This window comes from Lynx rufus, unplaced genomic scaffold, assembly GCF_022079265.1.
Source record: "Lynx rufus isolate CCGP_SWC_20201006 ecotype Redwood Valley unplaced genomic scaffold, mLynRuf1.p SCAF_2, whole genome shotgun sequence".
In the NCBI taxonomy this organism is placed as follows: Eukaryota; Metazoa; Chordata; class Mammalia; order Carnivora; family Felidae; genus Lynx; species Lynx rufus.
In genome coordinates, this window is record NW_025814834.1 from 173,842,682 (window position 1) to 173,870,139 (window position 27,458).

The 27,458-nt window shown below is 38.9% G+C and overlaps 1 long non-coding RNA gene across 1 annotated transcript; it reads right to left on the reverse strand.

Annotated features, from left to right (window-relative positions):
- Nucleotides 1-27,227, reverse strand: LOC124515528 (uncharacterized). Its single transcript, XR_006962832.1, has 5 exons — nucleotides 25,457-27,227; nucleotides 23,060-23,228; nucleotides 12,827-12,927; nucleotides 10,057-10,130; nucleotides 1-39 (listed from the first exon to the last, which is right to left on the reverse strand). It is a non-coding gene; the product is annotated as an uncharacterized LOC124515528 (long non-coding RNA).
- Between the last annotated feature and the right edge of the window lie 231 nt (nucleotides 27,228-27,458).

Below are 27,458 nucleotides of genomic sequence, written 5' to 3' on the forward strand. Positions count from 1 at the left end.
GTCTCACATTCAGGTCCTTTATCCATTTTGAGTTCATTTCTGTGAATGGTGTAAGAAAGTGGTCTAGTTTCATTCTTCTGCATGTTTCAGCATCTATCTTCTAAGAATAAGGACATTCTCTTAAGATAACCATATATAATTATCATACTCGGGAAATTTAAATTTAATATTATTATTTAATTTGCAATCCTTCTTTACATTTGCCTAATTGTCCCCCGTCTCCCCCTTTTTTTTCCCTCTGGGATCCAGAGTCAAGGATCATCCCTTGTGTTTATGGCCATATCTCTTTTATCTCCTCTAATCTAGGTTCGTTCCCCAGCTGGGTGCATGCACGCACACATCTATGTATGCATTGTGATATTTCATGACAGCAACATTTTTGAATAGTCTAGTCCATCAAGATTTGTCAGATTTTTTCTTCATAAGATTTATTTCATGATCATGTTTAGCAGAGATTATATTGTGAGCTCAGTGCATCACTTTGGCAGGAAGATGGTATTGGATTGTCCAATTATGGGGGGTGTTAAATTTTATCATTTGGTTAGTATGGTGTCCATCAGATTTCTCTATTGTAAAGACATTTCTCCCACTGTAATTAGTAAGTAATTTGAGACTGTGTGAATATATGATTCCTCAAAAGTTTATCACACACTGCTTTTAGCATCCATGTTAATTACTGCCTGAATTAATTATTGCTATGGTGGTCATAAGATGGTGATTTTCTATTTCTGTCATTCCTTTATATCTATTAGTTGGTACTATTCTATTTTTTATAATAAAAAAAAGTTTTCCTCTTCTGTCCATACCCGCCTTTATTTTTCTAAGTGTAAATATGGATTCATGCATTTATTTTTATTCAATGTGATATAATCCATTCTTGTCACTATTCATTTTAATCATCAAACTGTCCCGATTTCAGCCAGTGGGAACACCTTCAAGTTGGTCTCTTGTCCTTTCTGCATCCCTCCCCTTCTATGCTTCCTGGGACAAGATGTTCCAGATTTCCTTGGTGTTTTCCTGTCCCTATCCTGGAATCATCCATTTCTCTAAGAGACCTTGGCTCTATTTTGTGAGGAATGATGTTTAGTACGGCTGAATTTCTGTAACCAAACCAGGTTCTATTTTATAATTATAATTTCATTCCTCAGACATTAGATTTTAGTTCCCTGTTAAATAAGGACATTTCTGTAAAAATTTAATATTGAACCTACTAGTCATTTATTATACTTTAGGGTGAAAGTATTTATTACTCCATGTACTTTATAAAGGATAGGAAGCCCAGGGAATGACAACACTGGACAATGGAGGAGTGAGAGGGAATAAAAGAAGGCTGGTGACAATTTTTTTCTTTCCCAGGCACCATCACACATGGCATAAATTCATTCTCACATAAATCCTTATTTCTGCAACTGAGGAAGTAACCTGCTCAAAGTTGCCATGTGTATGGCAGATATCCCAGAACAAACCCCCTTTTTAATTTAATCCTAGAAACCTCTGTACCTTCTCCTACACCATGCCATTTTGCAAGCCAAACAAGGAGGTCCATGAGCTGAGAAGACAAAGTTCAACCTCTTCAAGGGTTGGGAAAGGCAAGCTGTGAACATGCTGCCTTCCTATTTCACTTGAACTTACTCATTGTGACTTACATGTGCAGCAACCCTCACAAACATTGTCCTTTGGTTGAAAAAATACCTTCAAGTGTTTCTACAGCTCAGACTCAGGAAGTCTGTGGGAAACAATTATATTTCATTTGCTTTCGGTGTTGATTAAAAATAACAGATAAGCATCTCAAATTGAATGCTGTCTCGGTTGGATTATTCTTTACAAGTATTACCTATTGCCAGAAGTTAGTGCTAGCGGTGGGAAAGCTTGTTGCGGGCTTGTAAGGGAGAACTGAGGCAAGCTGCCTGAAAAACAACCTTGGGTACAAAGCCCAGAAAAACATGTTTTTCTCCCCCTTCTTCTTATTACCTTGGTAAGGTTCCTGAACTCTCTTGGTTCCCAGTTTCTCACTATAAATGGGGATAATAATAGTTTGCCTGCCTGAAAAAGGAATCAGGATATCTAGGGCAACATCAACAACCACATTTTAAGTGCATTCTATGAATAGGACATTTCCTTTCACATTGGAAATGTGGAGAAATATAAGGCAGAATCTCTACCCTCACTATGCTTACCTTGTAATTAGGGGTGCTGGACTTGCACATAAAAAAGTCAAATAAACCACACAGAGAATAGTTGTAACAGATCATGTGAGTGTCAAAGATGAGAGAAAGGATCAATCACCAAGGATATTATAAGCTTCTCAATTTAAAATAATAATAAAATACAACTTTCTCTTTTTTCCTACCAATGTTCTAAAGAAAAGAAAGAACATGGAGGGAAGGAACAAAAGGATCAGTGAAAAGTGAAGGGGTGAAGGGAAGGAAAAGACATAGAAGGAGCAATAAAGGTCACTGCATAGGTAAATATCTATCAGTATTTTAATTTGGAATTCCTTAGTTTTCTTATATGATTTAAAAAAAAAACTGTAAGATAATTATAAATCTATGTTGATGGGCTCACAATGTATAAAAATATAATCTGTGACAATAACAACATAAAGGGAAGGATGGAATTGTATAGAAGAAAACTTTTATATATAATTGAAACTAACTTTTTTCTCATTCAAACTATATCTCTATAAATTAAATTTTTAATTGTAATCCTATAATTAGGTGGTAAACCACTAAGAAAATCACTTAAAAATGTGTAGCAAAAATGAGAAAGGAATCAACATGGTATGATAGAAAATATATATTTAACACAAAAGAAGGCAGTTATGGAGAAAATGAGGAAAAAGAAAAGATATAAGACATGTGAAAAATATATGGCCAAATAGAAGTCCTTCTTTATCAGTAACTGCATTAAATGTAAATGGAATAAAACTCCAACCAAAAGGCAAATAATGGGAGAATGGAGTAAAAAACATGATTCAGTCACATGCTATCCACAAGAGGCTCACTTTTGATTCAAAGAAAGCTAAGGTGACAATTAAAGGATGTGAAATATACTCCATGCAAATACTCACCAAAAGACAGCTGGATTGGCTATATTAATATCAGACAAAATAGAGTTTAAGAAAAAAATGTTACAACAAACAAAGAAGGACATTACATAATGACTAAAAAACCTATCAAGAAGATATACCAATTATAAACACAAAAACCAAGTCCCAAAATATGTGAAGCAAAAATTGACAAAGAAAAAAATAGAAAGCTCAACAATAACAGTAGGGCATTTATATACTCCACTTTCAATAATGGATACAACGATGAGACAGAAGATCAACAAGGAAACAGAAGACTTGAACAACACTATAAGCCACCAAGATCTAAGAGATATATATCGAACACTCTACCCAACAGCAGAATATACATTCTTCTCAAGTGCCCATGAAACATTCTCCAGAAAAGACCACACCTTAGGCCATAAAATAAATCTCAATACATTTTAAAAGACTGAAGCCATACAAAGCATTTCCTCTGACCACAATAGAACAAAATTAGAAATAAACTACTAGAAGTAGTAAACTACTAGAAGAAAACAGAGGAGAAGCTCATGAAATCTGTGTTTGGCAATGATTTCTTGCATATGATTCCAAAAGCACAAGCAACACAAGGAAAATTACAAAAGCAATTAAACTAAAAAGCTTCTGCATAGCAAAGGAGGCAGTCAATAGAGTGAGAAGGCAAACCAAGAATGAGAAAAATAGTTTAAAATGATATAGCTGATAAGGGATTAATAGCCAATACGTGTAAGGAATTCCTACAAATCAGCAGCAAAAATAAATAAATAAATAAATAAATAAATAAATAAATAAATAACTTCATTAAAAAATAGGCAAAGAACTTGAGTTGACATTTCTTTTTTTAAATTTTTTTTTTAACGTTTTACTTATTTTTGAGACAGAGAGAGACAGAGCATGAACAGGGGAGGGTCAGAGAGAGGGAGACACAGAATCTGAAACAGCCTCCAGGCTCTGAGCTGTCAGCACAGAGCCCGACGCGGGGCTCGAACTCATGGACCACAAGATCATGACCTGAGCCGAAGTTGGCCGCTTAACCGACTGAGCCACCCAGGCGCCCCAATTGAGTTGACATTTCTATAGAGACGGTGTACCGTAGCCAACAGATTTATGAAAAGATTCTCAACATCACTAATCATCTGAGAAATGCATGTCAAAATCACAACGAGATATCACTCACATCTGTTAGGATGTCTATTATGTTAAACAAATAACAAATGTTCCTAAGAATATGGAGAAACTGGAGCCCTTGTACACTGTTCGTACATGTAAAATACAAAATGGTGCAGCCCCTGTGGAAAACATTATGGAGTTTCCTCAAAGAAATTAAGATTAGAATCACCATCTGATCTAGCAAGTATATATCCAAAGGTATTGAGATTAAGACTTCAATGAGATATATGCACTCCCACATTCATCACAGCATTATTTCAACAGCCAACATATAGAAGCAACCTAAATGTCCATCAACAGACGAATGTGGTGTATACATACAATGGAATATTATTCAGCTTTAAAAAGAAGGAAATCCCGCCATATGTGACAACATGGATAAGCCTAAAGGACATTATGCTGAGTGAATTAAGCCAGTCACAGGACATACTGCCTGATTCTACTTACATGAGGTATCTAAAATAGACTCTTAGAAACAGAGAGTAGAATGGTGGTTGCCAAGGGCTGGACAAAGGGTAAAATGGGGAGTTGCTGTTTAATGGGTACAAAGTTTCAGTTATGCAAGACCAATAAGTTCTAGAGATCTGCTGTACAACACTGTGCCTATAGTTAACGATACTGTAGTCTGCACTTAAAAATTTTTAAGAGAGTAGATTTCATGTTTAATGTTCTTACTACACATGCGTAAACACACACACAAATCCTTTTGGAAGAATAGAGAGAGGGACAGAAGGAGGAAGGAAGAAAAAAAAGAACAGGAGAGCTGGCAAATTCACAAATATGTGGAAATTAAACACATTCTTAAACAATGAATGGGTCAAAAGAGAAGTCACAGAAAATTAGAACATACTGTGAGAAGAATTAAGGAAACACAACACCAAAACTTAAGTGATTCAGTTAAACAGTGCTTGCTCAGAGGGAAATTTATGGCTCTAAATGCCTACATTTTAAGGAAAGAAAAATCTTGTATCAATAATATAACCTTCCCAAGCAACTAGAAAAGAAAGAGCAAACTAAACCGAAAGCAGCAGAAGGAAGAAAGCAGTAAAGATCTGAATAGAGATAAATGAAATAGAAAATAGAAAAAGAAGCGACGCCTGGGTGGCTCAGTCAGGTAAGCGTCCAACTTTGGCTCAGGTCATGATCTCATGGTTCGTGAGTTTGAGCCCCACGTCGGGCTCCGTGCGGACAGCTCAGATCCTAGAGCCTCCTTCTGATTCTGTGTCTCTCTGCCTCTCTCCCACTCGCACTCGTACTCTATCTCTCTTTCAAGAATAAATAAACATTAAAAAAATCAAAAACAAAAAAGAAAATAGAAACAGAATAAATGAAATAAAAAGTTGGTTCTTTGAAAAGGTAACAAAATTACCAAACTCTACTGTTTAGCTCTACTAATTAAGGGGGGAATAAAACTCAAACTACTAAGGTAAAAAATGAAATGGGACATTGCTGTTGACTTTATAGAAATAAAATTATTATGAGAGAATACTATTAACATTTTTAAGGTGATATTTTACATCATTTTGTTAACCACACACAGCCCCTAGAGTACACACACAGCTGACACGTAATGATCTCACATAGAACTGCCATTTCAGGCCACATGCAATTATACCATGCTCTTTTACACCTGGGCCATTGCCAGCAAAGCCTGGAAGTGTATTCTTTTTTTTTTTCTTAGTTTTAATTTAAATTCCAGTTAGTAAACACAGTGTAATATTGGTTCCAAATGTACAATGTAGTGATTCAACACTTCCACACAAGCCTGCTGTTCACCCGACAGGTGCACTTCTAAATCCTCATCCCCCACTTCCCCTATCCCTCCATTTACCTCCCCTCTGGTAACCATCAGTCTGCTCTCTATAGTTAAGAATTTGCTTCTTGGTTTCCCCCCTCTCTCTTTTTTTCCCTTTGCTCATTTTTTGTTGTTGTTGTTTCTTAAGTTCCACATATGAGTGAAATCATATAGTATATGTCTTTCTCTAGCTGACTTATTTCGCTTAGCATAATACTCTTTAGTTCTATCCATGTCGTTGAAAATGGCAATATCTCGTTCTTTTTATGGCTGAATAATATTCCATTGTATATACAAATATATACATATATGCATGTATCAATCACATCTTCTTTATCTATTCATCAATCAATGGACACTTATATATCAACAAATTGGATAACCTAGATGAAATAGACAAATTCCTCAAAACACACAGACTACACACACATCAACTATCAAAACTGACTCAAGAAGAAAAATAGAAAATCTAAATAGACCTAAAATAAGGAGATTGAATCAATAATCAAACGCCTCCAACAAAGAAAAGCTCAAGACTTGATGGCTTCACTGGTAGAGCTTACTGTTTGTTTTAAGATATAAAACCAATCCTTCTGAAAGTCTTCCAAAAAATAGAAGGAGGGAACACTTTATTCTATGAAGCCAGTATTGCCCTGATATGAAAACCAGACAAAGACATCACAAGAAAATAAAATGGTAGGGCAATATCCCTTATGAATATAGGTGCAAAAGTCCCTAACAAAATACAAGCAAACCGAATCTAACAGCATATTTAAAGGACTATATCCCATACCCATGTGGAATCTATCCCAGGAATGCAAGGATGGTCCAGCATAGGAAAAACAATCAATATATTTTACCATATTAATAGACAAAAGGGAAAAAGCCACACAATCATCACAATTGATGCAGAAAAAGCATTTGACAAAATTCAATAATCTTTCATGATAAAAATACTCAGAAAAGTAGGAATAAAGGCAACTTCTTCAACGTGATAAAGTGCATCTATGAAAATCCCACTCAGTGTGAGAGACTGAAAGCTTTCTCTAAGATCAGAAACAAGACAAGGATGTCTGCTCCTGACACTTCTATTCACCATTGTACTGGAAGTTCTAGCCAGAGCGACAAGGATGAAAAAAGAAAGAAAAGACATTCCAAATTGGAAAGGACGAGGCCAAGCTATCTCTAGTCACGGATGACATGAATATATCATATAGACAAGTTTTAAATAAAAAAAAAAATTATGTGCGAATGTTTATAGTGGCACTATTTACAATAGCCAAAATGTGGAAACAACCCAGTGTCCACCAAGAGATGAATGCATAAATAAAATGTGGCATACATATTCAATGGGATATTCATCAGGAATAAAGTACTGATTCATACTACAACATGGAGGAACCTTGAAACATTATGCTGTGCGAAGGAAGCAAGACACTAAAGGCCATAGACACGGAAGGCCGATTTGTGGTTGCAAGGTGCTGTGGGGAGAGGGGAATGGCCAATGACTGTTCAATGGGTGTAGTGATTCTTTGTGGAATGATGAAGGCCTTTTGGAATTAGAAAGTGTTAATAGTTGCAAATTATTTTACCTCAATTAAAAAAAATACAGAAGAGGAAACATTTAATACTTCTATTTTATGCCCAGACTTGGGCTGGTAATTTTCCATCTGTTTTCTCGCTGATCCAAGTGGACATTTGTCCATAAAGAGGGCATGACTTAATTGAAGGGAATTTGCAAACTGGAATTAAAATTTCAGAATTTGCTCTAATTCCACCTCCTCTATGAAGCATCCCCTTAACACTCCTAAAACAGGAAAAAAAAAAAAAAGGCTACATAGTATATAATGCTTCTCTACCCTCAACCTTCTGATATCTGAACATATTATGCTTTGGTTTTATTTTTACATTTGTTTTCTCTTACAATGTGACATGTTTATCATCTCTCTTAACTAGTCTATGAGCTCCTCAAAATCAGGACCTGTCCTTTGTTTTTACATTTCTGTGCTCAGCACATAGTACATGCTCAAGAAAGGTTTTCACTGGCCAGCTGGAATTTCATATTTGGTTCCTGTAAGCATACTGCGTTAATGGCTCCTAAAATACCCATGTCTGTTTCACTTGCCTGTGCAACACTCAGCATCTATTTCCCAGAATGAAACTAGGTCACATCTGGGACACATGAACAGTGTTAAGAAAAGTTCCCTCTGAAACACAAAACCCTTAAGTGTATATCAAGTATAATCGAGCTGATCATGCCAAAAAATTGTAAAGGATTAAAACATTGCTTCATTATTACATTTTTGGTCTTGGCTCTTCTACTTCATTTAATAAGTTTTATAGCAACAGAATGATTTACACATGTTGAAAATCAAAACAGGATGAAAATGGCAAAAAAAAAAAAAAGCAAAGTGTTTTACTTTATGAGTCTTTTTCTTTGTGAGTTCTCCCCTACACTGTGGTTATTTTATACAAGATCTGTCTGGTTATGGAGACACCTTGTACACAAAGGATCTAAGACCTCTTTGCTCTCCTATAAAAAACATTCATCAAAAGAGAAAAATATATATAGATATATATTATATACATAGGTATATAATATACACACACACACACACACACACACACACACACACCAATAAAGAGGATCTGAGGAAGAGGGCCTCTCCTGATCAAGTCACATGTAGGATAGTTTATTAAGAGAAATGCGTGGGATGAGCTGACTTTGGTGGTTTCTGGGAATAATAACCGAATTTACTGGATGCCCACAAACCTTTTGTTGTGTCTGTGCTAGACCCCACGAACAATACATTTTGGGGGCACTGTTTCCTTTATTGTTTTAGTCATTCTTCAATTGACCCCCTTGTTTGTATGTGAAAAGGTGGCAAAATATTTATTTTCTGTTGACACATTTTTTTGAAAATTATGCAATGGGTTCAGTGCTAAGCACAGAGCCTACTTAGGATTCTCTCTCCCTTTCTCTGTGCCTGTCCCCCACCTGTGATTTCTCTCTCTAAAAATAAATAGATTTTTAAAAATTAAAAAAAAGAAGAGTTTCTGAGTGGTTCAGTTGGTTAAGCATCCGACTTTGACTCAGGTCATGATCTCACAGTCTGTGAGTTTGAGCCCCATGTCAGGCTCTGTGCTGACAGCTCAGAACCCGAAACCTGCTTCAGATTCTGTGTCTCCCTCTCTCTCCCTGCCCCTCTCCTGTTCACACTCTGTCTCAAAAATAAACAAACATTAAAAAAAAGAAAATTGTAAATCATTCCAAAAAGTGGTTAGGCATTTGAGAATACTAGTCATTCCATTAATGATGTTATACCCACTCGCGTCCACTATATACCCAACTATATTAAATGGCAGAGAGAAAAATCATGCACTTGCCACATCGTTTCTCTTTGAATTGCATTAAAACTGAGAACGATATTTTACATCTTAATACATGCTAGCATTTTGTTGTTGTTCAGACTAAATCAATCCTGAGTTTCTTTCTTCTGTTCACATTCCATATTAGGGAAAGGGGGTCATCTTATGGAAAGGATCTGATTCCTGTGTCTCAAATTCTTGTGACATCTGTTTTTTTTTTAATCCTCTCTCATACCCCTTTGTTCAGATTTATCAGCAGTTATTGAATATCTTTATAAACAGTGCCTGTGCTTGGCCTATAGTAGGGGCTCAAAACTGGGACTCTATTCCCTCCCTCTCTACCTTATTATAAATATTTATTTTATCAGTCAGGGGCCTGGCCAGAAACAGAATACTGTACATTCTCCTATTGGATTCTGATGAGAATTTAATAGACTATTTCTAGAAGTATGGGTGCAGTTGAGGAAACCAACAAGTGATGAGAGGCGCCAGGCATCCAGAAGCTGTTACTACTCTTAGGTGAGGGGAGGCAGCAATATTTTGGGAGACTGGCATGAGCCAGTGCTATGGAAGGCTGCTGCCCATCAGAAGCTGTAGTTATAGAGGGAGCTACCATTAGGCTCTTGGCATTGCGGTGGTGGGGAGAGGTTACCTGTTGTCGACTGAACCACGCTGGAAGCCAGAGGGCAAAAAGATCCTGGATGATGCAGTTTGCAGGGTCAACTCCTGGGAAGCAGAGAAGTGAGGGGAATCGATTCAGGTGACCAAAAGAAAAATAAAGAGCATACTCACTTTAGAATTTAATTTCGAAACAATTCATGAAGCAGTGGTATCCAAATTTTACAGAAGAAGACATCGAGGTAGTCAAGTGTAAGTAATTTGCTGAAAGTCACACGACTACTAAATAGGAGTTAAATTCCTGCCTTCTGGTTCCACATCTGTTCTTTTTTTTACCAAAATGTCTGTCTTATACTTTCTCTATTGGACCTGCCTTACATTTTTGACAATGTGGAGTTTACAAACAATTGTGATTCCCATTTTTAATTTAGCTACTAGGAAGTCCAGAGTCAAATTTTAAGCCCCGTTTGCTAAGGGTTGTGGGATTTTATGGCTTGCATTTCCTAGTGGCCTTCTCTTATTATTTGATCTTACTTTCCTTTTTCCCTGATTTCTTTATCTTTTTGTATTAAATATCTTCTTCCATTTTTTTGAAGAGGTAAAAAATGAAGAAATGAGTATGTAACCACGGGCCTGTGCTAAATCAGCCTTTTCCCTAATCCAAGGCATGACTCAGTGTATAGAGACTGCCAACCCCTCATCTCCACCCCTCACACACACAAACACCCGTGATCTTTGCTTTCGAGTTTGATTTTACCATCACAGTTTTATTCAACAAAGTGCCCCCCACAGCCACTACCAATCAGTTAGTACTGACAGGGCAACTGAAACCTATTTGCAGTGTTTACTGTAATATGACTGGTAAATTAACTGATAATACTGCAAGATATTTAATTTGGAAATGCCCTATGGAGAGAGTGGCTTCCGTGTTTAATAGCAGACATCCTAAAAGCCTTTTACTCAAGCTCACTGCATGTGATGAGAATCAGTGTAGTCTGACTGCTTTCCACACTGCAAATACCTTAGTAAAAGGCAGGATGAGCAACTATGTGAACGTATTCTCTCTCCAAATAATTAATTTTTCTTCTCCAGGCTCAACTTTGTGGCATTATTCCAAGGATATCTCAATGGTTATTAAAAAAAAGTGCTGTGCTATTTGTTTTTTTATCATCCTAGATAAAGGCCTATTTGGCCTTATTAACAGAGTTAGCTCCACTAAAGTTGTAGGGTCACAATTCCATTAACTAACATCCTGAAGCAGCATTATGCCATTCAGGAGAGAGTGGAATTCATTTAAGCAATTCAAGACTTGGATTCCATTCAAGACCATTTAGCAAAAGCTCTCAAAGGACCATTATTTAAGAAGCCATGCCCATAACATTATGATGGCATAGAGCAATATAACTGTAAAAATATTACTGATCATAGTAGTTTCTTAGAGTTCTGTAAGTATTTGTAGATATGTGTTTTCATATATATTATCTCATAACCCCCAAACAAAGCTCTAACAAATTTCTTTTTAACACATATATCCTCTCTGTGTATGTAAATGTAGAATCAAAACAAGAGTTTGAGTCTGTGGGGAAATCTATCCAAATTCACTGACTGGCATCATCAACACGTTCTTTAACCAAATTGTTCAATTTCCATGCTGTTGTGTGAAACTCAGGTGCATTGGCTTGCGAGCTTTGATCATGACGAATGACAATGCCTTTACTTAAGCTGGTAGCCTAAACATTTTCTCTTTCTCCCCCAAGTTTATGAGTTCTCCCCCAAGTCTCTCCCTCAAGTTTATGAGACTTTAACATTGACACAGATGTGGTTATTTCCGCTTCTCAGATACATTCTGTTATTTTATGTGTCTGAGAATTAAATTAATAAAGTGTTCAGGATTCTGACCCCTTCTTTTTTTTTTTTTAATTTTTTTTTCAACGTTTATTTATTTATTTTTGAGACAGAGAGAGACAGAGCATGAACGGGGGAGGGTCAGAGAGAGAGGGAGACACAGAATCGGAAACAGGCTCCAGGCTCTGAGCCATCAGCCCAGAGCCTGACGCGGGGCTCGAACTCACGGACCGCGAGATCGTGACCTGGCTGAAGTCGGACGCTTAACCGACTGCGCCACCCAGGCGCCCCTGACCCCTTCTTTTAAAAAACATTTTTTTAATGTTTATTATTTTTGAGGGAGAGAGAAAGAGAGAGAGAGAGAGAGAGAGAGCATGAGCGGAGGAGGGGCAGAGAGATAGGGAGACACAGAATCTGAAGCAGCCTCCAGGCTCTGAGCTGTCAGCACAGAGCCCGATGAGGGGCTCGAACTCACAAACTGCAAGATCAGGACCTGAAATGAAGTTGGACGCCTAACAGACTGAGCCACCCAGGTGCCCCAAGGATTCTGACCCCTTGTAATGAGAACCTTCCTTGATGTTGTTCTTTTCCATGCTCTTTCCACTCCTCTATTTGTTTCAAAGATGAACAATGAGCACGTTGATGATGTGTTTGCATTTTAAAGGTTGCTTTCCCACGTATCACTTCATTATATTTCTTTGTAGTCCTGTGTAGCAGATATCATGATGCACACTTTGCCAGACAAGATATTCATGTTCTAGCCTTCAGAACTAGACAAGCTCTGGTAGGGTCCACTGACCCAATGGTGTCATAGTCATTGGTGTTCATCATTTATTACTGATTCAAAAATATCTGTTGTTTGTCTCTCTGTGTACAACACAATATCGGACATTGTGCTTGGTGAATGGCAAATATTTCGTCAGTATCTGTTGACTAATTGTGTGAACTCAGCATATTACCTTAGTATCTTGCTGTCCGTGTGATAATTATGGTCAGCTCACATTTCTCTTGCTCTCAGAGTCCTTATTGCCACTTATGCTTCTGACTCTCAAATAAAATCCTAAAAAAACAGATGATATACAAGGTCGCAAAAGTCTTTCCCTAGGACAATTTGTACTGAAACTCTGCCTGGGCCCACTGTCAGTCTAAAATAGGAAGAGCTGATCAGAGAAAACACTGGGAACTCAACAGAAAACCTGATAGAATTCACCAGTTAAATAAAAAATTAACCAATTTCTCACTTTTTCCTAGAAATAATAGAATCATAAATTATATCCTATTTGCAATTCCAGAGTTTCAATTACACGGTTAATATTCAGCATATAATAACCCATGACAAATTTACAATAAACTTATTTCTTTAAATGACCAAAACATAAATGTAAGAGATTTAATAGACAAAATGCCATATCTCCATTATAATATTCTGAAGTTGTTATATTGATATTAAGAACTATTACACATATTTTTAACCCTATGCAACTTTGGTCGTTATCATCATCATCCTCGTCGACATCATCATCATCATCTTCTGCTCAAACATCTGTACATTTTTGGCATGGACATTGGGCCTGGCACTTAGTGTGTGTTCAGTGCTTTAGATATGAATGCATATTCATATACTATGACTGAGAATTCACAAGAACTTTATGGTACACAAAGAAAACAGTTTTCCAGCCATTATTCCATTTGAACCACATAACAACCCGATGAACGAGGTATAGGAATGATTACCAACTCTATGTTAAACACGGGGAGTGGGGATTGATTGATTTGTCTAAGTTCAGTCACAATTATTATGTGGTATGTGTAGAGGTGCCATCATACCCAAGTCTTGAGACCAACTACCAGCGCTCTCCTGGCTTGACTTTCAAACGTAAATTTATGTATGGGGGAAGAGGTGAGAATTCCGTAACATGTTAAATGGTGCTCAGTACAGTTTTGAAATATCAAAATAGAATTGGTGTGATTTCTTAAATTAGAGACTCATTAATCTAAACAGACAGATACACCATTGAAACAAATTTAGGACCTGAAAATAATTGAATACATTGTCTTAGGACTAAAATTAGAGGAAACCACAGGGTGTGTGGAACAAAAACAACCATGCTATTAGTGAACTGTCAGCATCTCTTAGTCCGAAGGAGTGAATAATTATCACAAGAGAAAAGGACAAATAAAGCAGAAGTAAGCAATGGTTGTAACAGTGTTCCCCTGGGGATAATTATTTGTCTTTATTGCATTCTATAGATGATATAGAACCTTCTATTTTCATTTTTATAGTCATATTTGATGTGTGCAATTTAAAAGTTTGCTTTTTAATAAGAAAATTATTTTCTTAATGTGTTTTATACTTGGTAAACATTTAGATTTTACATAAGACACTATAAACATTTTTAAACAACTAGCGCCTCATTATTTAACAACAGACCATTGTTTATTCATCTGGCACAACAATCAATAAACATCTAATAACTTTGCAGTAATTAGAACTGTTCAGAGAAACAGAACAACCTCAGGAGTTCCATGTGATTGGAATCCTCTGGGTGAGGCTGGTAGTGGCGTGAAGGAGAAAATTCCTGCTTCAAGTAATAGGATGGGTCTCTTTATATCTTTGTTAATTCTTACAAAGTATGTAACCGTCCTTATGTCAAAGGAGATCTTCAATTTGTTTGCAATGAAAGTACAGGTATTTATGATAATAATAAAAAAAGCCCCACAAGAACAACCCAGCATTCTCTAAAGGTAACTAATTAGTGAAAGAGAAGGAGAGGAGAGATATTTTATTATGAATAATTTATTACGAACTCAGGAAAATATAACTGTGTAGAAAACATAGTCGTGAGCTTTTTAGCAACTAGGTAAAAAATAGAGAAACATTATCCCTCATAGGAGTGTATGTTGTAGATGAGGACTTGGTGAAATTCAAAGCCCAGAAAGTAAGGCTATGGTGTGGACCAGGTGCAAATCTTCCGGAGGATGACTGCCCCCAGAGAAAAGCTTATAGGAGGTGTGGCGCGGTTGCTAAGGAAGGTGATTCCTACCTCACATGGCCCTACATTTCTGTGGAAAAAGGATGCATCTCTCTTCTCTACTTAAAACCCTTTGATGTCAATCCATTGTATTCATGAAAAAATCGGGAACTTTTACCATGGCCTTCAAGGCCCTACATGACCCAGCTTCTGCTCATTTGCATTTTCCCTGAATTCCTCTGCTCTCACCATGATGGGTCTGTACCAATTGGTCGAATGTGTTGAGTTCTTCCTACTCAGTGCTTCTTCAGATGCTGCTCCTTCTACTGGAAGTACTCTCTTCTCACCCTTCCACCTGGCTAATTTCTATTCATTTAATAGATTTTAAGTATTCCTTCTGCAGAGAAGACCACACTGGCCTCCACCTCACTCCATTTGTGCTAAATCACACCGACAACTCTTTTACATGGTATCTGGCATTTTTCATTGTTTCTGGCACTAGAAACAACCTATTTGTACTTTTATTTCCTTAAAGTATACACATGGGTTAGTATACACCCATACACATATTTTCTAGCTCTTTCTACTGAAGGCCTAGAAGTACATCTAGCTCCAGATCTTGGTTTCTAATACCTTTCTCCAATTAATGGAGCCAGGGCTCCTTGGAGAAATGGTTGATTCTAGGGCTGGGGCAGAGAAAATGCAAGATGAGTCTGGAGCATCTTGCAGTGACAGGAAGCAAGGAAATGCTTTAAAAAATGGTGATTCATGAAAAAGACACAGTGGTCAACCTGCAAGAACTCCCAAAGACCAAAGCTGGGATGGTTTGAACCAGAAAAGAAGTAATGACTATTGGATTATAACTTAAAGAATAAAATCAACACCCATGAATTCATACTTATATAAAGGACCGAGTAAATAATCAGAGGAGGAACAAATGTTTCTTACAGGACAATTACAGAAAATAAATGCACCTCCAGGAGGTAGAACTGTATTCCTCTCACCTTGAATGTGGGCTAGATTTAGTCACTCACTTCTAACTAACAGAGTATGAAAACACAAATATAGGAACTTTACAGTCAAGAAATCTGACATGCAGTCCCTCAACTAAGAGATTAAGGTTAGTATCACCAGTGATAAATCACATTTATAGCATGCATCCTTGACATGATGTGATGAAAAAGACGCTCCACCCTTTAACCCATCCAAAAAATCTATAACACCAGCCTATTAGGAGAAAATATCAGACAAACCCATGCCAAGGGACTTCCTACAAAATACCTGACCATGAATTTTCAAAGGTGTCAAGGTCATGTAAAACATGACCTGAGAAACTGTCACAGACTGCAAGAGACCAGATGCGATCATGATATTGTCTATTACAACACAGTTAATATTATTGCACCAATGTGGATTGCTTAGTAATGATAAATATGTTATGGTTGTGTAAGATATTAGCACTAGGGGACAAAGAGGGAAATTTCTGTATTGTCTACAACTCTCCTGCAAACTAAAATTATTTCAAAACTGTTTCAAAAAAGGTATTTTAAAAACATCTGCTCTGTTAGCAGGAGTCTCCTGTTGTGATCACCACTGTATGCCCATTTCGAGAACAGGGGCGTGTGCTGGATAAAACTTTGGGTTCTGGGGCCTGGCTGCATGTTTGATTCCTGGCTCTAACACTGGTGGGCCTTGCTGTCAGCAAGTTTTGTAAGCATTCCATGTCTCAGCTTTCTCATCTAAAAAAGAATGCAAAGTGGTTGGAGAATCGGAGGCCTTAATATGTGTAAAACATGGGGGCGCCTGGGTGGCTCAGTCGGTTGGGTGTCCGACTTCGGCTCAGGTCACGATCTCGCGGTTGATGAGTTCGAACCCCGCGTCGGGCTCTGTGCTGATGGCTCAGAGCCTGGAGCCTGCCTCAGATTCTGTGTCCCCCTCTCTCTCTGCCCCTCCCCCGCTCATGCTCTGTCTCTCTCTGCCTCAAAAATAAGTAAACATTAAAAAATGTAATATGTGTAAAAGATGTACAGCAGTGCAAGTTATCACTGACGTAATTCCCATTTAATGTATCAACACTGACTGAGAGAATGAATGATGGGAGGTTTTCCTTTTTGTTTTTGTTTGGCTAAGAGTGAGTCACAGTTCCCTCGACATCAGAAAGAGTTTGGAGAAGAGGTTCAGGGGATGGAGTAGGATGAATGGAATGGGGCTCCGTGAGGCACCATAGATGGTTGGCATCAGGATGGCAAGAAGTGTAAGGCTAAGCTGTGGCTGAAGCATGGAGCAAAGTTGACACGGAAGTGTGTCTGACTGGCCAACAAAGAGGAGCAGTTAGCCTCTCTGGGCACACCGCCCTTCCTTAAGTTCTCCACTCTTCCCCGCTCTGCTGCGTGTTTGCAGGGGTCTGACCCGTGCATGCTGCACTTCTCAGCCTCCTACTTCAGCTGGTTTCAGCTGAATGTGACCAAGGGGACACACTGGTGGGAGACTGGAGAGTAAGGGAGAGGCCAGAGGTTTTCTCTCCTTCCCTCTCAGTCTTGGGCAGCAATTCTAGCAGCAGCCACATCTCTTCTACAAACAGTCCTGCCACGGTCTCAGCTTTTGGCCAAGGGCCAGTAACACCACCTTTTCTTCTGTCCCTCTGGTCTAGGGTCTTAGCAGCTTCCTTCTGTAATTATTCTCTGGGTTGCCTCACTGTCTTCTAGTTGGCTCTCAGTTCCTCTATTACCTACGTAACTTACCCCCGGTTTTGAAATCCCTCTTAGGAACGCTCAGGTGGCTTCCATGTTCTGGTTAGATTCTGACAGAAACAAAAGGCATGATGCAACTCCCTGTTTTCCAGACCGACTGGAACCCTGGAGAAGGTTTTCCAGGGCTACCACAGACAGATACTGGTTGTGTCCCTAAGCATCAATTACATAGTCAGTGTGCTGTGAACTTGCCTGGGCTTCAGGATATTTTGAAGTTTAGAAGGAGGTACTGGTGACAGCCTGTTTAGGATTACCCACACACCACGCCTTCTGGGCAGTCCCACACAGAACTAACAAATTTGATGGAGGGGGTGGGGGGTTTCAGAATCCCAGACACAACAACAGATCCAGTGACAGGTCCATCACGGGTTATGTGGGCTGAAGAGCCTCCCCTGCTCAGAAGTATGCCAGGGAATTGGAGCCAAACCAGGGGTATCCATACCATTCTAAGTTCTGTAAAATCTGGCTTATTCAGGCTGGGTCTCCATACAAAACAAAATGCTACTATCACCAGCATTTTGTCTCTGGTATTCATTTCAGCCACCCTCCACTTGAGTCCCTTGCTCTCAGTCCTCCTTATTTGGACCTTCATCTCTCCCGTCTATTCCTCACCTAGCTCTCGGGGATAAGACGTGGGTTGGCCAGCTATCCTACCCTGAACCTTGGTGTCTCTCCTAGGACATCATTCTGGCATTGTCTTCCAGCTTCTCATACATCCACCACTTTGATGAAGGACTCTCCTTCTACAACCCCATTTAGGACCTCACCATGGTCTTCCTTTTACTTTATTTTATCCTTGAAAATAGGAAACCAAATGAAAGACAGGATGGGAGAGCTGGTGATGAGGCTGGCAGCCATAGTCAGGCTTGAGTAAAGGAAAGAGGGACAGAAGCAAACAGTTGGCTCAGAGGCTGTCAGGTGTAATTGGACTCTGAGAGGGGCGCCTGGGTGACTCAGGTGGTTAAGCATCCGACTTTGGCTTGATCTCACCATTTGTGAGTTCGAGCCCCACATCGGGCTCTCTGCTGTTAGCATGGAGCCTGCTTCAGATCCCGTTTCACTTTCTCTATGCCCCTCCCCTGTTTGCTCTCTTTCTCTCTCTCAAAAATAAAATACTTAAAAAAATTAAAACAAACAAACAAACCTAGACTCTTAGAGTGGAAGACGTGAACATTTATGGGAAATCCAAGAGATTTCTTTTAAAGGAGGAGAGGAATAGTAAAAACGTTCAATTATAAAGGCACACTACAGCTTATAGTGTAAACCCCAATCAGATGGTTAATAAACATCCTCGCCTGTCTAAGGGACAGCAGCAGTGACAAGTTTTTCTAGGGTGAGGGAGCTTTAGCTTCTCTACAACTTCCACCAGCTTTCCCCCTCAATTCTTTGATCTGAACATGTGACATTTTCTCATTCTTATGGAGAAGGCTCTGCAAAAATAGGTTTAGGACAAGCCTGCTAGGCTCTCCTTTCCACCATATTGAGCCCCCTATGAAATCCCTATATAGAAATTCTAGATTCCCTATTGAAAGTAATAGTTTATGTCTATCAAATATTGACTACTGTACTTAAAATGTATACTTTACTTTTATTTTTTAAACGTTGGTTTATTTCTTTTGACAGAGAACGTGAACGAGTGAGAGCAGAGGAGGGGCAGGAGAAAGGGAGAGAGAATCCCAAGCAGGCTTCTCCACAGTGTCAGCACAAAGTCCCTTGTGGGGCTCAAACCCACGAACTGTGAGATCATGACTTGAGCTGAAATCAAGAGTCAGACACTTAACTGACTGAGCCACCCAGGTGCCCCTAAAATGTATACTTGATTTTAAAACATGACCATGAGGTACCATGTATTTAAAATGCTACCATTTAATGATTCTGAAGAACCAGTAATCTTATGCTATATTCCCAAATAAGTCACAATCATAAATGCCTTCTTCCATAACCTATAAAAATAAATCTAGCAGTATTCACTTCCTCACAGGTGGCTATTTGATGAAGAATAATGAACATCTTTATCACCACAGGCTGATACTGAGCAGTTATCTGCAGAGTCTAGACAGCAGATCATTTTTAGCTAAGAGTCAGAAAGAAAATGTATCTGAAGTGTGATGTTATGAAAAATGGGTTTTGCATTCATGCAGACCTGGTCTGAATCTTGGCCTCACTATTTACTAGCTCTGTGACCATGGGTCATTTATTTAACTTTGTGCTTCAGCGTATTTATCTGTAAAAAGACAGATAATAGTATGTCTCTTGCAGTGTTTTTTTTAGAGGGCTAAGTAAGTGATACTGTCTGATATGCTATGTCTGGCATTTAGTGGCTTGTTACTGTTGGTGATGGTGTTTTTAAGTATATTTCCCAAAGGATATTCTCTCTTATTCCAGCCCCCTTCCGGAGACAGCATGAGGTTGGATCCATAGTTAGACTGCAATGGTTCTTAACGCCAGCTACACTTTAGAATTGCTTCAGGAGTTTTTTTCAAACATAACAATGATAGGCCATGTCACAGAGCAATTCACTCAAAGTCTCTGGAGGTGGAGTCCAAGCTCACTAGGGAATTCTAATACGCATCAGGGAGTGAAAAATCACTAGAACAGAGGAACCGTGGATCTGAATTTGCATGATGTGATGGTTAATTTATGTGTCAACTTAACAGGGCCATGGGATGCCCAGATAATTTGGTTAAACATTATTTCCTGGTGTGTCTGAGCGGGTGTTTTTGGATGAGAATGGATCTGTAGACTGAGAAAAGCAGATTGCCCTCTCAATGTGGGTGGGCATCATCTAATCTCTTAAGGGCCTGAATAGAACAAAAAAAGGCAGAGGCAGTATTTGATCCCTGCTGGACTGAGTGAGCTGGGGCATTGCTTTCTCTTGCTCTCCCCCTGGGCTCTCTTGGTCCTCCATCTAGAATATATCATGAAATTTCCTGAGTCTCCAGCTGGCAGAGAGCAGATTGTGGGACTTCTCAGCCTCCATAATTATGTAAGCCAATTCCTTACAATACATATCTTTATATATACATATACATTTATGTATGCATGTCTATATACATGTATATGTATATATATGAATATATCTTTGTCTACATCTATATATACTATTGGCTCTGCTTCTCTAGAGAACCCTAATGAAGGTAACATTCTTACGATCCTGTGTACTCTACAAATGTGAGAAGACTATCCATTCTTCTTCCTCTTTGCTGAGAAACATGGACCTCTGTTTCCCTAAAACCAGTAATTAAAGTTTGGTATCACCCTAGATTCAGGTCCAGGGTGGAAGGATTTGGCCGAATATATTTGCATAAATATAATCCTAGGTACCGTATGTTGCAGTTATCTAGAGGGAAGTATAAATTAAGTCATGTTTATATTTAGGGACCACTCATGGATGTTCATATTTTTGATATATGTATGTTAATCCATTGTAATCATTAACTCTTTTCATGCAAAAATTGTCCTATCTTTGGCCAGTGGAAAACACTTCATGTTGACTCTAGTGTTGTCTTAATATGACCTGATAGCACTTAGCCAATGTCAGCTACTATTATTATTACTTATTCTTATTGGTAGATGGACTGTCATATTCTTGAAAATGAAGGTTGTGATGAAAGTATAGTCTGAGAACTAATGATTTTTAAAACACCGAGTTAAGTTTTTATATAAATGCAAAAGGGTTGTGGGGAGAGGAAAATAATAAGGCAAGGTTTGAAAGGGGAACACATTGTTATCTCATGCTACATTTATAGGCATAAAGGATTTTTTTAACCACTTCCTTACCAACTCAATCACCTTTAAGACAAAGTCAACATTGTATTTATTTCCTGTAGATTTTATAACCTCCCAGAAGTTTCCTGGTAAGCCCCTGTATTAAAAAGAACAGGTGATATCAAGGCCAAATGCATGTTCCTGACATAAATAGCAGGAAGTCTATGAAGTGTTTGTTGTAAGAAGAGTAGGACTGAAGCATATGCTTGAATATCTATAAGCACAATATGTTCTGCGGCACCATATAACACCTGTGTGGAACAGCCAAGCCATATGTTTCTGAAATCATACTTTAAAAATTACTACATAGATGTCAAAAAGGAAAATGCACATTTGCACAAAAGATAAACATGTGTTTGCTATTAGCATAACTCTTTATGGTTTCCTGAAATCTTTTCTAATTGTAACAAGTTTTTATCTTGTAGCATATGCCAAAATGTCTTTTAAAATCATTAAAGTATAACCACCTAAAATCTTAGAAGCATATTGTCAAAAGGGTGATATTAAAATTTCTATACAATGTTGGGATTTAACCAGCAATACCTTTAATCCAACTCATGGAATTTAGTATTAAAAACTCCATGTGTCACAAAACAGCCAATGTTAGATCTATTATCCTCTGATATTTGCTTAGTCTCAAGGGGAGAACGTTTGACTCTTTTTGGCCGAAGACTTAAACATAATGTTAAGGTGGTCGGTGCTGTCTGTGTGCCTATGTGGTTTGGGGTTAGAGTGAGCAGGGAGGGGATGTAAGAAGGATGAAGGAGATGTTTCCAGCCTGCTATATGTGGGTAGGGAGTTTTCTACGTGCAGTATATAATAGAGGGGAGGAAGACTTAAAAGTTGGAATAAATGGAAATACTAGCTTTGAAAAAATCAGAAAGAAATGCAGGATCATTAGTAGTTGACATTTGCTATCCCAATGGTTTGATCTACGGTGCTTTTAGACCCACAATTTTTTTTTTTAATGTTTGTTTATTTTTGAAACAGAGAGAGAGAGAGACAGAAAATGAGTGGGGGAGGGGAAGAAAGAGAGGGAGCCACAGAATCTGAAGCAGGCTCTAGGCTCTGAGCTGTCAGCACAGAGCCCAATGCGGGGCTTGAACCCACAAACCGTGAGATGATGACCTGAGCCGAAGTCAGACACCTAACCGACTGAGCCACTCAGGCGTTCCTAGAGCCACAATTTAATTTAACTGAAAGGATAATTTAACTGAAAGACTTCTTAAAATGTGTTTCTAAATTGAAGTCTTCTTTGAGCCTATTTTTAATGACTAGCATAGACATTGATAATTAGTAACATTCATTTGGAAGACATTATTTGATAAAGCAGTGAATATAGTAAATTGACATAGTAAAGTAGTGAATAGCATTTTGTTTCTATAATTAGGTAAAACAACCAAATTTCATTTAGTAGCCATTAATTTGCTGAATAAACCTCCTAGTCACAGTTAACATGAAAGAAAACATTCATACAATTCTGGTCAAAACATTATGAACTCTTGGTTAATTAGGGTCCAAATTACTGGGGTGGTTCTATATGAGTACAATGAGATGCTCTGTACAAGACTTTGATGGAATAAGTCTGGGATATATGCTTCACAACTTTAACTTTGTCTCTCTCTTGGAGATTCACAGGGTACATAGCATATCAAAAGACTATTCTAAGATATTGTGTAATAACAAAGCCTGTTTAACTCACTGTGTCCCAAACTTAGTTGACCATGGCTCTTTTCTCCCAAGGAAAACCTGTTATGACAGAACCTGATTTCACTGGAATAGCAGCAGGCCCAGTCTCGGTGCATCATGAGGTCTCCAGGCCAGTCTTGGCAGTCCCTAATGGCAGCAATGCACAATCTGGCTAGTGAGACCTAAGGGGAAAAAAGATGGCATACAGAGAAGGTCTTATTATGCCTTGGATGCTGTTACCTGAAAAATAGATGCCTCTAAAGGTTGCAGCATCTTGCAATCAGAAAGTCACGCACTTTAGGTCAAGGCTAGGGGAAGAGAAGGAAAAAGCACTTGGATCTTTGATGCAGTGATTGAATCTGCAAGTTGACTTGATGACGGCCAGTCTCTATATTTCTTATAAAGGAAATAAACATCATGTAAGCTGCTATTGGGAAATCCCGGCTTGGAGTAAGGTAAGAGGGTGTCCTGCTGATTTCCTGGGAGATTGATCATTCAGGGCATGCTTGAAAAGGAAGCATGATGGGTTGGTTGTTCAGAGCACAGACCAAGGGGATTAATTGAGCAATAAGTCTTTCCCTACGCAAGACTGAGCCTGCTGTTCTGATCATGGCAAAGTCAGCCTCATATGGGTCAGTGTGGCTCAAACAGTACGGAGTGTATCAGTAAGGATAGATTATGCTGAGGTAAGAAACAACCTTAAAATATCAGTGTTTTCCACAACAAAAGTTTATGCCTCACTCAAGCTACATGTTCATTGTTGGCTAGTTGGGTACCAGTCATCCTCACTCTGGACCCCAGGCTGAGAGAGAATCCCCATCTGGAAAACTGCGAGTTGTACTGTAGCAGAAAAGAAAGCTCTGGGGATTTGTGCACTGATGACAAGAAAACTTGGTCCAGGAATAACACCCACCATTTCTCACAGCTCATTGAACACAACTGGTTATAAGGGGGCCAGGAATAGGAAACAGAACACCGTTAATTGCTATTACTCACATCAGAATGGTTGGCATAGCAATAGAAGTGTCTAGTCAGAAAGTATACCTAAGTACCTTAGATCCTTTCTGGGAAGTTTGTCTGGGCAAAAGTAAGGCCTAGGTTGGTGGCTAGAGAATTACAGGGAACTGGATTTGGCATTTGCTAAATGTTAGATAACGTATCTGGACTCTATCCAAGCAGCCTAAAATTCAAGGCAGGACACTAGCCCGAAGAGGAAAACTGGAGGGCCAATGAGACACTCAGCCTTGGTTTCTATTTGCTAAGTGCAGGGGAGATAAGCTTTCCATATGGCTTAACTTAGAGACAGGATTTTCTGGAGCCAAGTGGGATGGGAAAGATGATTTTAGGTCAGGGAAGCAGGAAGGAGAATTTAACCAACCTATGGTTGAAGGAAAGCCAACGAGAGTTTCAGAAGTCAAATTTGAAGGAAGTAGCGAGGGCAGAAAAGAGAGAATAAGTAAACAAGGCCTGAGCACAGAAGGATTACAGGTGGAATGAAATGTAATGTGAGGCACGGTCTTTGACAAATGGTTTAGGAATAACGTAGTGAACCATGTGAGAAGAGTCAACACTTATCTTGCTTTGTGACGAGCAAAAGATAATTGCACAATTTCAAGGGATTGTGCCAGATTAGACAAACATGTATTTATACTTTAGGGGAGAAGCCTATGATTTGGTGAGGCTCCAGGTGCCCAGTTAGCCAATGGCAAAAAGATGAATTCCAGACCCACGGGCCACGGGAGGTAGGACTGGTCTGAACTGGATATATATGGCCTGCCTCAGCATGGGTTTCCTCAAAGATGGAGCAGAGCTGAATCTTCAGGCAGAAGACTTTTAGTACCTATGGCTTTGCAGATTCCAGAAAGGCAAGGCTGGACAGATGTCAGCTTTCATCATTTCTAGATGAGCCTTTCCAGACAGACCTATGTTACTGGCATCCTTGGACCTCTTGTCAGGCCTATCAACTCTGGTGCTCATTGGCCACCTGGTTCAAAATTTCTGTGAAATCTCTTTGGATGACTGTCCCCTCTCTTGAACCTGATGCTCAATGGGAAGCCCCATTGTGCGTCCACAGGGACTATTCCAGATCTCCTGACATAGTAAGAGCTCAATAATAGTTGGTGGTTGATGACAGAACACAGAAGATTTACCCACAGAAAACGAACATTAAGTTGTTCAACTTGACCGGAAGCAACGCTTCTGGAAACTTGATAATATAAAAATGGATTGGATGAGGAGAAAAATTCATACTTGTTGCACTTCTATTTTACATCAGGCACGGTGCCAGGCACTTCGAAACATCATCCCGTTTATTCCTCACATCAGCCATGAGGCAGATTTTCTTTTCTCCCACTTTCTAGGATACGACACAGAGACTCGGAGGTTAACTGGCTTGCGTGAGTTCACATACCATGTCAATTAGTAAGTAGTGAAGCAGTGATCTGAAGAAGAACTCGGTGACTCCAGGGCTCAAGGCCTTCTCACTTTACCACTGTGCTTGCCAACAGAAATAACACAGTACGTTCATCAACCAATGAGCATCAGAAGGGGCCTCCTAGATATTTATACATCTGCTAAAGAAGGGAACCATGGAGGAGAGAGCAATTAGCAAACTAATGAATCATCCTCTGTTGCACAAATAAGCTAATTGAATTTATTTAGGGAGAGGCAGTGGAGTGGTACCGCCTCCGTGTTTCAGCTACACAATCTTAGGCCAGTTGCTTATACTCTTGGAGCCATGGTTTTTGTGTCTTGTAGAGTGAGATTGTACTCCCTCTCAGGCCTCCCTCACCCAATTTATTATGAGGAGTAGCTGGGATGATGTATGTGCAATCAAGATGAAAACCGTCAAGAAATATTCAAAGGGAAGGCATCACTATTGGCTTTGCCTAAGTATCAGATATTAATCAATAAAACATTTTCCCTTTCAAATGTGTTAAAATTGTACAGCAGGGAGCCAGGCTCACCCCTGATTTTAATAAGAAAACACTTCTAATGAAGGCTTCAGGCATGAATTAAGTAAATAAAAATTAGGTTCATAGAAACACTTAATATGTAAGTTTAAGAGATTTGCTGTGCAGAATGGAAACTGACCATAAGATTCAGGGGGTTGTTAATGACAGAGAAACCTGAATTTATTAGCAGTGGGCTTGGTTTTCATTTAAGTGACTTTTGTTTAATAATTTCATATAATTGTCAAGTATTCAGAGGTACTGGGCAAAGCATCCTTTTTAAAAATGTACTTTTTCTTTCTAACTCCCTCTAGAAACTGGAAAAGGAAAAAAAAAAGCTTTTTATATTTGACTCTCTCCTATTACTGTCAATAGCAGTTAAGTGCATTTATGGAGACACAAGGCAGCACAAAGATTCCTCTGTGATTCATCAGAAGGCCCATCTTAAGTATAATTACATTACACAGCTCTGCTCAGTCATTAGTTTCTTATTTAGCGACAATGTCCTTCATTTTAAATCCTTTGATGGTAATTATTTGTAACTATGCCCTTGAATTTTGAAAGCATGTGTACTGTGGCCCCGCTGAACAATGGGCATTTCTAAACTAGGACGCAATTGGCTTCCCCTAAGGGACCCTACGGGAAATGGTCTGTAACAACGCTGAAAATTTGCAAAAGGTTTCTAAGCTTGAGCTACAATCCAAAACGAAGGTGTGCGGCTATTCGTATTGTGTGTGCGATAAAAAACTAAAAAGCAAGTCGTTAGGTATCAGGCAGGACTTTCTTAACCCTTACTGACCATGGCACATTTTAAAGTCTTCGACATTACCTAAATAAAGGCACATTCACACGTATCATAGACTGACCCCCAAGTGAGGTACTTCTGAGACATTTTTAGTTCTACCAGTCACCTCTGTGCAGACAAACAGCTTGTGTTTATGCATTTATTCATTTATCGAGCACCCACATGTGCCAGGAACCGTTTAGGTGCAGAGAACAAGGTCCTAAGAGGGTTGGTGCCCAAAGAGGAGCTCACAGGCCAGTGCAGGGGGACACATAAGCCCCAATAACTTGGTTATCCTCAGGTGTGTGAGAAAGGGCAGCTCATGTTAATGTTTCAGCTTCTTACCTTCACCTGATGATTCAGTGGGAGTTTCCAGGATGTCCTTTTTTTCTTTTCTTTTCTTCTCTTTTCTTTTTTCTTTTTCTTTCTTTCTTTTTTTTCTTCCCTTCCCTTCTTCCCTTCCCTTCCCTTCCCTTTTCTTTTCTTTCTTATTTTTACCACTCCCTTTGGAACTTATACCCCTGTATCCCTCTTGTTCCCAGTGCAACTGGCAACCACATCAACTATGCTCTGAATATAAAGGCCAATGCCCCGTCTGGGTCTCCCTAAGAGAGGGCATCCCTCCCATATGCCTCATGTGGACCAGCAAACACTGGCGTCGCATCTGAGGGTTATGG